The following is a 13,929-nucleotide window of genomic DNA, read 5'->3' as shown; positions in this document are numbered from 1 at the left end:
CCCATGTATTTTGAGCTCGGTAGTAGATTTATTCTGAGATGTATTAGTGTGTTCCTTCCTCTGTCTCACTAAAATTCAGTCTGCGTCTGATCACAGAGAACCATACATCAATCAATGACTGATCCACATGCACTGCATTGGATGAAAAAGATCCATTAGTATCTTAATGCAAGATATTCAGTCAGTGTTCAAAGTACATTCCACTAACCTTTCACGCTTCCTGCATTCATCTGACCTGGTGTATGATGTGAGATCAGAACTGTGATTCCTGATCATTTAGTCAGAAACATTCCTAAGACGTGATTGCTCTCCCATTTGAAGTCATGGAAGATATGATGCATTTTGTATGCTTGGAAACTGGTTTTCGTGGGGATGCATCGTGCCTCAAATGCACTGAACTCTCACTTTAAAACTGAGCCAAGTGCAATCTTATCCCTTTTTTATATATACCTTCAGTTTGTAACTTTTAGAGAAATTGCTAATGACTAGTAGAGGTTGAATAGTAGTTTTGCTTTTGAACCACTGGTTTTAGCTCAGTTTTGGCAGTCTAACAGATTTGATTTGTTGAGAACTGATACTCTGTGTTAACCCAGTAGTGAAATACTTTCAAATTTAAACAAGAAATCTACTGGCGTTTTAGTTACGATATTTCTGAATTTGGATAGAACGTTTTATTTTTATCTTGCATACATATGTATGTACTAGCACTCACCTCTGTGCATGCATTTTACGTTTCTTTCTATTAAAAAAAACAAAAAGCAACACTTGAGAAGGAGATATTTCAATCAGTGGGAATGGTAGGGAATATCCAGAGTTTTGGAGATGTTTAAGAATAGTGCTCTTTAAATTTCAACAGGGACTGAAATAACAAGTTGGGACTCCTAAGGAAAGCCCACATCAGTGTATCTTCTGGATGAACTGGCCATGATCTGGATGCCATCTGTTACTTCCCCTGATATCCATGTATTGCCCTGAAGATTTCAGTGGCAGAGAAGAAAGATGAGAAAAATATCTTTATTAAGCAAATTCAGCTTACCTAAATTAATCACCTTTTTAGTGAAGGAGGTAGATGAACTGTAGTTTAAAGTCTGAAAAAACATGCCTAGAGATTGTAAGAAAAATATTAGCTTGAATTATTAAAAGGTACTTAAAAATGGTAGGAAATTTTCTCAGGAAACCTTAAAACTATGCAGAAGCAGAGTGCTAGATAAAACTGTAGGTTTCCCTGGCTGCATTAAAACCATGTTGAAATATGCCACCTGAATACTTCACTTGTCTGCATGCCTTTTCTTAGTAAAAAGAAGAGCACGTGGTTGGTGTGGGTTTGCATTGCACCCATTTACAGGTTGCATTTCGTATTAAAGATACTGTAAGAAATGGTACTCAGCAAAGTTTTCATGGAAAAATTAACTATAATTTTATTGAATCCTTTCCATTACCTCTCTCAGATAAGAATCTCATTGGTTCAGAATATGATCTTCATTTTGAAATTCGTATGAAAAAGGACTTACAGGTCTATGTATGAAAAGCTGCAATTTTTAAGGAAGATAAATACTGGTCTTTTAATCCTGAGAGTTCTAATGCGTCATTAACTACAACAGAGCTGCATATACTCAGCAAAACCAAGTTTTCTGGAACATAAGCTTTGCAGTCTCTGTTCTTGATATTTACCAGGTGGTATTTATGGCTTTGTACTCACTCCTCTATAAGGTATTCATCAACTAAATGCTTAAGTTTCCTTGTCCTACAATATGGTCAAGTGTATTTCAATAAAAATATAAGAACAGCTGTTTCTTCCAGGTTCATTTCAAACCTTCTGAGTGTGGTGCCATGAGAGATGCTGTTGTCCGTGACAGGTTGGGATTATCATGATCAAGTGCTCTATTTTGACTTCACCCAGTGGCTAAAAGATTTGTATTGTAAAGAGGAAGTATTGGACTTTTAAAATCATTAAACAGGTAAGTCTATTGAAATCAGTTTATGTATTGAGAGTTTCCAAGCTTATTTCAACCGCAGGTGTTTACAGAATCATATGTCACTGATTCTTTCTAACATGGCTTCCTCTTAATTATCATCTCAGAGTAGTAGCTGTGGCTTGAAACAAAAATTTGTTACTATGTAAATGTAACATTACAAAGATCAGGTTAAAATAAAATTTTAGTCCTTTATCTCCAAAGAGAAGGGAAAACCAAAGAATGTTGCACTTAACTGTGTTAAAGCAGATGTTTGTTTCAGCTAATTAGTCTAGAGTATTTGCACAGTCCTATCTAAGTGCCAGAAAAAATCTGTATTCCACAAGCACAAATGCAAATGACTATCGCAATTTCATTTCTAAGAAGCTCTTTATTTTGTGCAGTAAGTTGTTTTCTTTACAGAAATCATGTTTTTGTCAAAAGGAGACCGACTTATTTCCCTTACGTTAATAAGAAGAATCTTTGCTACACCAAGTAATGTTACACCAATGTGAAAGCAATGGAAAAATGTAAATAATTAGGTGGCCGCTATGTAAGTTATTATATTAAAAGACTGTTACCTGTATGAAGTTTGGGCCTGCATGCTTGTTTATTTCAAGGTTCTTTTGGCATAATATTTGTTTTATTCTTAGATCCTGAGAATTCCTTTTCATCTTCAATTAAGTCTCCTGTTTTGGAGACTTCGCAATCTAACTCATTCCATAGAGCAATGTAGAAACCAGTCAGTTTAACATAAAGTGATGTGGTACGGACACTTCTAAACATTACCAAAAATAGGTCTATCTTGTCTGATTTTGATGGGTGTTTCACAAGAGAGGGAGAACAGTTCTGGTTTGCTTCTTTTTACTTGATGTTGCTGTAGTTTTTCTGTTTTCAGGTCAAAATCTTAGAAACTATGCAGCAATATGGCACTCTGGCAAAGAACTAAACTTCTGAATTGAGACTCAATTTGATGTGTGTAAGCCTTATACTTATGGCTGATTAAATGTGATCATATTAATGTTTTTCTTTTTGGCTTGGTAAGGAATAAGGAATGATATTTTATTTGCTATGGCTGTATTCAGAACTGTCTAGGAGTACATCTAGGGCAGCAGTAGATACTGTGGCACAAATTCTAAGCTTATGCCTATGTGGGTTGAGCCACACAAATATACAGTTTGGTTCAGGAAACTGTAGAGCAATGTTCAGGTGAACCTGGACTTTGTGAACTTGACTGCAACTTCCAGACATGATTTTGTAGGTAAAAGTCAGGCTAGTCATAAATGCAGAAAAGTTATCTTTGCATTCATTTTCCCAGACTTCTGGTTTTGGAGTACACTCAGATACATGCAAGTCAGGTATATCTGTGTCTATATCATAGCTGCACTACCATTGTGCTCTGCCCATTTCCAAAGAACATTTGCAACGTAGTTCTTCATGTAACAGGTAGGAAAAGTACATTTTATTGACTATTTAGTGTTGCAACTGAATTGTCCTCTGAATTCAACCTAGTGATTTAATGAATAGGTTTGTTTTAAATATTTTTCCTAGCATAAAAGACTGCTTTCAAACTTTGAAAAACTCAGAAAAGAAAGGAAAAAAGAGTGAACCAATGACTGATATCCGATGAATAACAGTTTCAGAAACACAATGTTGCAGTTCAACTTTGAGATACAGAATTGGGGAATTTTTATGCTGATATATTGTGATAGAAATGTGTTTAAAATGGCATTTTACACTGCATTGCATTTCTAGCTTCACATTACTTACCTATAGAAATCTACAGCCTGATAAAATATTATTCTCATAGGCCTGTATTTCTCATTGTAGCTTAATTCCGATGATAGTCATGTAGAGTTGGAGTCAATGTTGAATTAGGATTATTTATGCTTTGCTAGTTTTCATCTCTTTAAGACCCAGATTTTTATCCATTTTTAAAAGAGATTGTTTGTAGTAGTTAACTGAAGTGTCAGCTATTGAAACAACGTCAACAGTGCTAACACTGTCAATTCACTTCTAAGCTTCGGGATTGCATGGTATGTGGAACACAAGAGGCAAAAACCCCATAAAATTCTTATTTTACCTTTCAGAAACTAGTGCTTTTTCTTTCTGCTGTCCCTTATTTGTAGAAGTCTTTTCTGGTCTTTTCTGTAAAAACTAAGTATATTTAAATTATCATTACATTTGTCATCTTGGTAAGGGTTCAAATTTTTCACTGTTTCCACCAAAGGATAAACTGTGTTTCCAACTGCATAGCTTTCTATGCTGTTCTGCCGGCTGAATAAATAGGCAGAAAATTGGAAGCTTTACAAACAGCTTGTGGAAGGAATCATTTCTCAAAAGTCTTAAATTGCATTACTAGCCAATGAAAAATGTTTGCTAATCAAAGGGCTGACATGACTCCCAAAAAACTTTTTTCTATGATCTACAAAACCTTGCCTTCCTTGTCCTCCTTCAGCCTTAGGTCTGATTTGTTTGGGGTTTTGGGGTGTGGGTTTTGTTTTTTTTTTTTATTATGGACTTGGAAAAAACTGCAGGAAGCAATGGGAAAATGTTACCTGCCAAATCAAGATGTTCCTATTTCCCCCTGAACTTTTGCGCAGTATCACTATGCACTTGGTATCCCATGAAGGTTAAGTGTATTTTTAGGGGCTGGAAGGGGAACAGGGGCAACCCTAGCCACCTAATACACAACTCAGAAATTTTTGTAAATGACTGTTTTTAGTGCATGGAAGCTTAAATTAACTGCATAAACAGTAAAAATAAGTCACTGCTTTATACAGTTTACTGTTTTGTGGGCACTCTTCACAGAGTGTTTTGGTTTAGCCCCAGCCAGCAACTAAGCACCACTCAGCTGCTAGCTCATTCCTCCCCCTGTGGGATGGGGAAGAGAATCGGAAAAGTAAACATCGTGGGTTGAGATAAGAACAGTTCAATAACTGAAATAAAATAAAGTAAGATAGTAGTAGTAGCAGTAGTACTAAAACCAACAATAATAATGATATTAATGTACAAAGCAAGTGATGTACGATACTATTGCTCACCACCCACTGACTGATGGCCAGCCCGCCCCTGAGCAGCAATCTCTGCCACTTGGCCAACTTCCCCCAGTTTTTATACTGTGTATAGCATCATATGTTATAGAATAACCCTTTGGTCAGCTGGGGTCAGCTGTCCCAGCTGTGTCACCTCTCAAATCCTTGTGAACCCCCAGTCTACTCACTGGTGGGGTGGGGTGAGGAGCAGAAAAGGCCTTGGCTCTGTGTAAGCCCTGCTCAACAGGAACTAAAATATCAGCGTGTATTAACATTATTTTTGTACTAAATCCAAAACACAGCATTATACCAGCTACTGTGAAGAAAATTAACTCTATCCCAGCTGAAACCAGGACACAGGGGAAAGTTGTCTCCTGTAGTTTTACTTTGGTTTAATAGCAGTAATTACTAGTGTATGAGAGGTAAAGTCTTTGTCAGGAAGTTTCAATGCTGTTTTTAGGCTCTTATTATATGGTTATAAAATTATTCCCCCAAGCCTAGCTCAGAATATCTTATTCTGTTTTCAGCAGTGTATGCCTTTTAAAGTTTCTGCAAAACTGAAATTTAAATATAATACTAATATGCATGGCAAACTCAGAATATTTCCATGAGTATTAAAAAAATTTTAAACCCTCCAAAATGTGATGACTTAGTATCATGAAAGCTTTGCATTTACCATTCACAACAAAGGTAAATGTGATATGCAAACTATACTGTGCTTTCTGAAAATACTTGAAGACAAATAGACATTTTAGATAAGGAGGCTTTAAATGACTGATAATGATACCATATCAGGGTTACTATGGATGTCCAAAAGACTGATAACTCCTAGTCAATCTGAGGCTTTTTACAGTAGCCTACTTACAATATGAAGTAAGAAGTGAGCATTTCTGGGAGTTCAGGGATGAGCTGATCAAGTTTTTGACTGCTCATGTGATTTTCTGAGCACATTTTGAGCTTAGAGAGCAGACTCAGTGCTATTACTACAACTTTGCTTCTCTGATTTATTCCTCCTCCCACTTCTTCCTTCTTTTGAAATTATTTTTAATTATTCTATTAAGTAACTTGTGATTTCTTCATTTCATTTAGACACTGGTGTCTTCATGGAATACAAGGTTCCTAAACCATGTAAATACTTGAAAATTTAAGGTTCATTTTTGTCTAAGGTATTCCGTGATCTGCAATGGTAGAAAAAGGTACCTAAAGGACTGAGCATTAAGATTTAGAAGGCAAATAAAATGAACCTAAAATCCATTACAATTTTTAATTCTCATTGTATTGTTATTCTTATGAACTAGAAGCACTGTAAGCCACATCTTTAGATTTTTGAGTACTTAGTTATTAATGCTGAATGTTTTCTGAAAGAAAACATATTTCTAGAAATCTTTTTCCCTTGCATTTGAGGTCAGATGAATAATTTTACTAGAATTTTTTTTTCTAATTCTGGTAGAGAAAATCTAGTTCAATACTTAAATCTGGGTAAGAGTCTTCAATAGACCTTTGGGAAAAAGAAAGAGTTGCTTTTCCTGTGTAAACAATGCAGGAACAGGACTCACACTTTACTGATCCTATTAGTTTGTGTGCTGGCCCACTGGAAAATGGAGGATGATTTCTTCCTCTTCCCTTTGTTCTCTTTTCCTCCTCTTCCCCATTTCAGAACCTTTAACAGAATTTTCTGCTTCTGATAGCTTATGATATGAGCAAATGGATTGTGGAAAGTGCCCTGTGTGGCACCCCTGCCAACTGGGAATAGGTGAGTATGCTGACATGGAAGGGTGCAAAAAGGGCTGGGAGAAGGAGTAACAGAAAGAGAAAGCTACCTTAATGCCTTCCATTAAGTCATTAAATGAAAATAGATAAGTGGAAGGGTAAGGAAGCACTCCACAATCTGAGGAGTTGACCCAGTAAGAAGACAGTCCCCAACTCCCCACTCTTGAACATGGACAAGAAAGTCAGGAGACATCTCTGAACATGACTTGTGAAGATTGTCTCCTCACACCAGTTTCACCTGACTGTTGTGCAGTGTGGGCATTGATGCCGTAAATTAGGCAGATTAGGTGGTGCTACTCTAGCTCGGCCTTCATGAGAGCTGGAAAGACAGCTCAGACCTGCTCTTATATTCTCTGTTGAGGGACCCACCTAACTGATGGGCAGACAAACATAAATTTCATATGGCTTGATCAGCATCATCTGTTACTATGAAAAGGGATAGATAAGGTGGTGTTTGCTTTAGCCAGAATGGTGCATAATGGAACTGGCTATTCCTCTGCTTCGCTCTATAGACTGTCAAGCCCATTGGGCCCTTACTGCCCTTAGATTACTTAAATACAGCTTTGCACAACAGGCTGTATCAGCCCAGAATGGGTCAATATCCAGTGCTTGTGCCTCTTAAAACTCACCCCCATACAGATTTGTTGAAATGAAATCTCATAATCCTGTTCCTCAAATTTATGTTTCAATTAAAACGAAAGTCACTTCTTCCAAATTTTATTTCTCTTACTTGGCTTTTTTCTCTCATGTTTTATCCTTCTATTTGTCATTTTATCACCTTATCAATCATTAAATTTCAATTCTCTAGCAAGTTCAGCAGGCCAACAGAGGAAGGCAAATGTAACTAACACCAACACACTCACTAATAAAAATAAATGAACTCCTAGGGAAAGCTACCAAAATTGTTTCATTACAGAGGATCTTACAAGATGAGACAAAGCCATGACAGATATGGAGAAAGGCTTAGGGAGATCCTGAGCATGTCAACACAAGTATCCTGTTGCTGACAAGAGGAGCTAAAGTCCCGTAACACTGTGACTTCTTCAGTAAAGTTTTCCCTGACACAAAGCAAGGTGCAGCTGAAAAGAAGAAAATATCCAATCCTGATCAGGTTAACAATGAGTGCCCAGAAACCTTTCAGTATTTTTCAAATATTCTTGAAATCTGTAAATCCTTCTGAATTTATCACTTCACAGAAACAGATAAACGGAAAAGGAAAGAAAAAAAAAAAGAAAAAAGCGCAGATCCCTGTGTCAAGAAAAGTGCCAAAGTATTTGAGTAACTCCTCCTAATTCCCAGCCTTTCACTACACAATGTGTGTAGAAACATGCAAATTTATATAATGGTCTCTTCTTATTTCTTCTTTTTCTCAGAGTGTCCTACCTGGGTTAGTTTTGTACCCTACCATAGGCACCTTCAAAAAAAGCCCACTCTCTTTCATGGATATATCCATATATTACAAAGGTTCAGACTGTAATAGGATTGTCTGGGGATTTTGTCAAAATCAAATGGCACTTCAAACTTTCTGTCTTTACAATTCCATATTTTTATGGTTTGGGTTTTTCCTCTTATTGGCTATTCTGTTGTGGCATTGTAAAGAAACACATACTTGCACACATCTGAGATTACAAGTGGTTCATCTGGTGATGAGGTGGGAAAGAGCAAGAGACTATCTTAGTGTGATGTAGCTTGATGGTGCTACTCTAGTTAGGGACAGTTCTCTACAGATTGGAAAACAAAACATATTTAGCAGTTCATATATTTTGGGATATAAAGCTCCTAAACTAGATGTGTGCAATATCTCATGGCCTGTCAAGTAAACAGTATATATTTTAAGAAGTCTCTAAATAAGCATTGGAAATGATACATTTTAGCAGCTTCACATGAGCTGTCCAAGTCAGTCAAATAATATCCACCCTTTCTTCTTCCAAGAAAGGCAGGAGGTAGAGGGGAAATTTTCTAATATAAGGTCATACAATAAAATGTCCTTTAAAATGTTGTTTACAACCTCTGTAGTTTGACAAGTGAAATTTCATGTATCTTGTAGCACATTCAGTATTCAGGAGGCTTTGTAAGTCAAAATATCTTTCTGCAAAAAGCAAAAGCAATACTAATATTGAAATTATTAATATTGCAATGCAGATTCTTTAGTTCAAACCTATGAATTCAGGGAAATATATGTTATCAATGTTATTAAGGATACTTCTTAACTGTGAACGTTGAGATCAAGACTATAAGACATCATAAGACATTAATACATAGGACATTATGTATGATGTACATTGAACAACAATATTTTATTCAGCTATTTGTGTTTCATTCATTCAAATAAGATTCCAGTGATGTTTTCAGAAACTTCAGTCTACGATCTGACACTGTTGGTGTCCTTGAAAACTACTTTACTTCATGGGCAGCTGCAATTAAATTGGAAAGGCTGCTTAGCAGCAGACTACAATAAGATAATGCTAATCTTCATATGAAATACCTATTAATCATGAACATTAACAATTTTTTTTGTATTAATAGAGTACAGTATTTTAGGTTCCTCTCTTTAATGAGGTATGCTCAAGGAATGAAATATTAAAGAAGTATTTTGAGAATGGTCTACCCCTCCATTGCTGTGGAATTAACTTTGCATTAAGGCATAACTGGAACTAGATGCTTATTTTATATGGTATAGCTTATATACATAGTTTATTTATATGGGCATCTTTATACATTATTCCAGTATGCACAAAAATGCATTCAAATGCATGCATGACAGTGTTAGAAATTCTGGCCACAGAATTTGTGAAGATACTTTTAGTTAGGTTATGATGTGGACTTTGGACTTTCTTTGTCATCCTTTTGTGTTACAATTCTTTAAGAGTAATAACCATGTTTGCAGTCAGAAGACAAAGTAATGATCCATTGTAACTGATTCTGTGAAATTAGAACATTAATCCTACTATTACTTCCTGTTATAGTTTTCCTCTAGCAAAGCAGTTGAATATGCTGGATTTCTCTTTGTATTTTGGAACTTTTTCTGCTCTCTGATTGTTAGTTCCACTGCTGCCTCATACAGTAAGGAGAAACACCTCTGGAGTTTCTCCAGCAGTGGTAGTTTCGCCAAAGCTAACCTACAGTGGCTCTGTGGGTTGATCTTGGCTGTGTGCCAGATGCCCACCCAGGCACTTCCTCACTCCCCCTTTTCAACAGGGCAGGGTGAAAAATAAGATGGAAAAACATATTGGTTGAGATAAACACAGGGAGATCACTTACCAATTACAGTCATGGGCAAAACAGATTCAACTTGGGAAAGACTGATTTAATATATTGCCAATTAAAAATAGAGCAGCATAGTGAGAAACAAAGACAAAACTAAACCCACCATCCCCTCACCACACCCCCATCTTCCCAGGCTCAACTTCACTCTTCCATTCCCAAATCTTCTACCTCCTCCCCTCTGAGCAGTACAGCCAGATGGGGAATGAGGACTACTATCAGGCACAATACTTTATCTCTGCCACTCCTTCCTCTTCACACTGTTCTCCTGCTCCAGCATGGTGTCCCCACCACACGATACAGTCCTTTAAGAACTGCTCCAGTGTGGGCTCCTCTCCACAGGCTGCAGCTCTTGCCAGAAGCCTGCTCAGCATGGGCTTTCGTGGGCTCACAGCCTCCTTCAGGCATCCACCTGCTCTGGTATGGGGTCCTCTATGGGCTGCCAGTGGATATCTGCTCCACCACTAACCTCCATGGCCTGCTTCACCGTGGTCTTCACCGTGGGCTGCAGGAGAATCTGCTCTGGCACCTGGAGCACCTCCTCCTCTTTCTTCTTCACCAATCTTTGTGCCTGCAGAACTGTTTCTCTTACATTTTATCACTCATCTCACACAGTTGTTGTGCGGGTTTTTTTTACCCTTTCTTAAATATGTTATCTCAGAGGCACCACCACCAGTGTGGCTGATGAGCTCAGCTTTGACCAGGAGTGGGTCTGCTTTGCAGTCTGCTGGAACTGGCAGTGTCCAGCATAGGCAGCCCTGGACTCTCCTCACAGAGGCTTCCCCTGCAGCCACCCTGCTTCCAAAACCTTGCCACTTAAACAGAATACAACTTTTAGTGAGTTGTAATGTAAGACAAACCCTAATTGTCCTCGCATATTGAAAACTTTAGGAGGAAAGAACAGTAAGGGTGACAACTTTTTAATTAACTACGAACACTGGAGAGTAAGAAATTCCATTTCTGGAGCATAGGTGGGCCACAAGGACCTGAGCTCACTTGCAGATTACACTGCTAAAACTATTCAGGTTTGGATAAAAATCATGATTAAAATTGTTGCTAGTTTAACAATATTTTCAAAGTTGGAGTGAACACTTGCACTTATATGTTAGCTTGCACTTAATATTCCTTCAAACAGCCATTGTGCCTATACAAATCAGATATTTATTCATGCATGTGACCTAGTAGAAAACTAGCTGGCTATTTGCTTATGCAAATGTGTTGTTTATGCATCCCTCAACTGGGAATTTGCACAAAAAATGGCCATGTGTTACTGTTTAAGTTAATTGTATATACCTAACTAAGGTTATGACACTGAAAAATCAGAAGAGAAGATCTTTTCCCCACAGTGCCTTAGATTAGAATGTGTGAACATCAGTGATACTGATTTATAAGAATTTTCCTGAAAATTAAATTATTATATTTTTCTTAGTTCTCATCTATTAACTTTAGTTTAGGGTAAGCTTCCAAGTTTATATGCTGTTCATGTGAAACAGAAGATCATATGCAAGCCTTCTTCGATCTAAAAAACTGTCAGAACTTGGTGTTTTAGTAAGAAAATCTTACAAACATTTGCAGGTCATGAACGTTTTCCACAGCCCAATCTCTGGAAATAGCACTCTGTGAAATCCCAAAACAAGTAACTGGAAGATATTTTTTTGATGTCAGAACCAGAGAGATTTGGTAAATTTATGACCAATATTCATCTAAATCAGTAAGCTGAGCCAAAACTTATGATCTGTTCCTATTCTAGGTGTCATTTTTGTCACAATAACAAATGTGCTATGTATACACCTATGTTTTGTTATTATTTCCTTACCCAGGAAATATTATCTCATAATACATTCTGCTGAGGCTGTGTCAAGATTTTCAAACTTGTCTGACAAAGTCTAAGGAGAAGAAGCCTAGTTTATCATGACTTCTGAAATCTTATCAGGAGGCAGTTTTATTTTTGTAGCTTACCAGGAGTATATGGAACACAAAGGCAGATTGTATCATGTCAATTCTTTTAATTAGAAGGACTATTTAATAAAATAAAAAGCTTTTTCATAAGACCACAAAAAAGATGCCAGGGCTAGCAATGAGTCACAGCTTGTGCTGTGAACTCCAGGTAGCCTACCGATGCAGTCTTCTGAATCATGAACTTTTAAAATTTATTAGATAAATTCCTAACTTGCTGCAATCAATGGGATGCATTCTGTGGTAGATTTGTATTTCAGAACAATGTTGGGTTTTTTGAGCCATTTTTCGTAATTAATCAGCAGCCAGGTATACAGATTACTCTGCCTTGTAAGAAACTAATCACAGAACTTATTTATATTAAGCTTCATCAATAGTTCAACATCTTCAAAGCCATGTGGGAAACAGCCATAGTAATTCTTTCAGCAATGTTTTGATTTTATTTCATTCGATATCCATTGATATGCAACTTTTGCATTTCTTAACTCTCATGAATATAGAAACAGCTGTAATGCTAGATTGGAATCATTCCCCAATAAGTTCTTAATGGAGAAGGAAAATGCTATTTCTAGTCTATAACATGATATATCTTAACAGTCAGTGGGTATACCATATAGTGAGTCCTTCACTGACACTTTTTTCCTTTTAACCTACATAGGGTATAATCTTAAGAGAAATATTTCTTTTTGTACCCTAGTTTAATGAAGATTTGACTGAAGTAAAAGATTTCTGTGCTATAATACATTTTTCATCCACAAAATGTCACATTACTTTCTTCCATTTTGTATTTATAGCAGGAAAAGAAACCAGATTTACTAAATTTGGTTTAGATGTGGATTTTTTGTACAGCTGTCTTGTTTTTAGTAACCCTTAGAGTTTGCCAATTTAAAAGATTCACATAATCTAGGGGTAAATGAAATCTTAACAGGAAAATTAAAGGATCTGTGTTCCTTGCAATTGATACAATTTTATGCAGAATGCCAGTTGACCTACATTTTGAAAGAGTAAGATAACCTGTTTCAAACTATAGATAATACATTTAGAAGCTTTCAGGTGTCTTAGTAATACAGTGTAATGAAGCCACTAGTTCCTTAAAATATCCACTCTAAGAAGATTCACTCAAAGAAATGAGAAATGCTGGAGTTAGGATTCCTTAGTTATAAATTTACAAAAGAACGAGGAACACTCTGAGTTCAAAGTCTGTTGGACTCATACAGAATTTTACTAGTTAGGTGTTTGGCCCTAAGTCTGTAAAAATATATTTTTTGCATTGTGAGATATGTGCATTATCATTGAAAGTAGTCATAATTTTTCATGTCAAGCCTGAGATGTTCCTGCTTCTACACTGTCTTTTAACCAGACTCTCAGATATTATTATGTATAAGTCTCGAGGTTTTTACCTTGCAATTTTATTGGAATGACACTTAAAAATTGTAACTTAAGTGTTTTTTCTCTACTTTTGGTGTTTATGATGCACTAATACTGTTAATCTATTTGGGTTTGTGTAATAATCAGCTGGATTTCCTATTTATCTTTTTTATTATCAGTGATCAATAATTAAAACTATTGGAGGGCCCTCCAGCTAGCACATAAGTTGTAGGAAGAATCACATAAAAGGGTTTCTAGACTTGATCTTCGGTTAAAATACTACAGGGAGTGGCAGCACGGATCGTAGTAAGAAAGGGGTAAGAATGTTTTTAATTTTTATGTTATAACAATACCAAGAAAAGGTATCTCTGTTTACATGTCATCCTGTTAGCCGGGCAAGATTTCTAGGGTCCTCTACAATAATTTTATACTTAGTTATATAGTAATACCTTTTATGAGATAATATATAAATTATGAAGGTGATTTAAACCAACCTATTATACTTTGCAACTGAAATGGGCTAAGAACATCCAGGTGCCCAGTTTTTAGATCTCAGCTGGTAAGCTGCCACATCTTAAGTTAAA

At 36.5% G+C, this 13,929-nt stretch overlaps 1 protein-coding gene across 1 annotated transcript in view; it reads left to right on the top strand.

Annotated features, from left to right (window-relative positions):
* Positions 1-13,929, top strand: part of LINGO2 (leucine rich repeat and Ig domain containing 2) — a 539,216-nt gene that overhangs the window by 367,659 nt on the left and 157,628 nt on the right. Inside the window, exon 5 of the mRNA XM_075078781.1 lies at positions 1,801-1,958. The gene's annotated coding sequence lies outside the window, so the exon portion shown is untranslated. The remainder of the gene's footprint in view (positions 1-1,800; positions 1,959-13,929) is intronic.

This window comes from Phalacrocorax aristotelis, chromosome Z (assembly GCF_949628215.1).
Source record: "Phalacrocorax aristotelis chromosome Z, bGulAri2.1, whole genome shotgun sequence".
NCBI classification, from domain to species: Eukaryota; Metazoa; Chordata; class Aves; order Suliformes; family Phalacrocoracidae; genus Phalacrocorax; species Phalacrocorax aristotelis.
The sequence above is the reverse complement of the archived record's forward strand: the minus strand, read 5'-3'. Positions and strand labels throughout refer to the sequence as shown.